The sequence below is a fragment of the Sphaeroforma arctica genome (genome assembly GCF_001186125.1).
Source record: "Sphaeroforma arctica JP610 unplaced genomic scaffold supercont1.215, whole genome shotgun sequence".
Lineage (NCBI taxonomy): Eukaryota > Ichthyosporea > Ichthyophonida > Sphaeroforma > Sphaeroforma arctica.
In genome coordinates, this window is record NW_014040343.1 from 30397 (window position 1) to 31253 (window position 857).

Below are 857 nucleotides of genomic sequence, written 5' to 3' on the forward strand. Positions count from 1 at the left end.
GGTTTCTTGCCTACGTAGTATATTCATTCCTCGTGGTTACAAGAAAGAATACATAACAAATTAAACCTTAGTTAGCTTAGCCTGTAAAGAACGGAATGTAATAAATACAGTAGTCAGGTCACTTAAAAATGTGGTCAAAACCGAGTAACGCTTAGTAAAGAGTGTTAAATTTGATAAAAGTGAACTCAGTCAGAAGTATCATTGGGAATGGTAGCCTGCTGTATTTATTAATCACGATCATATGAGGAACGACACCGTCTCTACCATCGGGCAATGTGAAAATACCCGTCTCTATGGTTTCGGATAAGTCATCACATATCGTATTAAATTCTCTATTTCACTAACTGGTCCGGTCCTAGTCCGGTCCTGAACTCCTCTCTCATGCCCGGTCCTAAATATCTACGAAGACAACAAAGGAGGTGGTAAAGGTTGGTGTCATTCAAAGACACATCAAGGGGATTATCGTGATGATCACAAAGGTGAAACCAGCTTTCGAGATGCTACCTCTGACAAGACTGCTCAACAATCACTACCAGCCAAGCCTGAACATAAGAAAATCAAGAAATGATACAGTGAATTAGATTGCAATTGGAGGTGGAACAACGGCAGACACAATGAGAAATGTAAGAATTTTACCGATGTGTACAGCAGCAGTGTCAGATACAACCTAAGGATGTACAAGTACGTGACAAACGTACCGTGTCTTGTCACTAAGACAGAAGGATATGCCTTAAGACGAACGTGTCATCCGTTAATCGACATGAAAGAAAAAGCGTTGTTGGACTCGGGCTTGCAAAGTTTACATATAAGGAAAATATTATTTATTTCAAAAATGGCAAGTATGTATGATACAATGT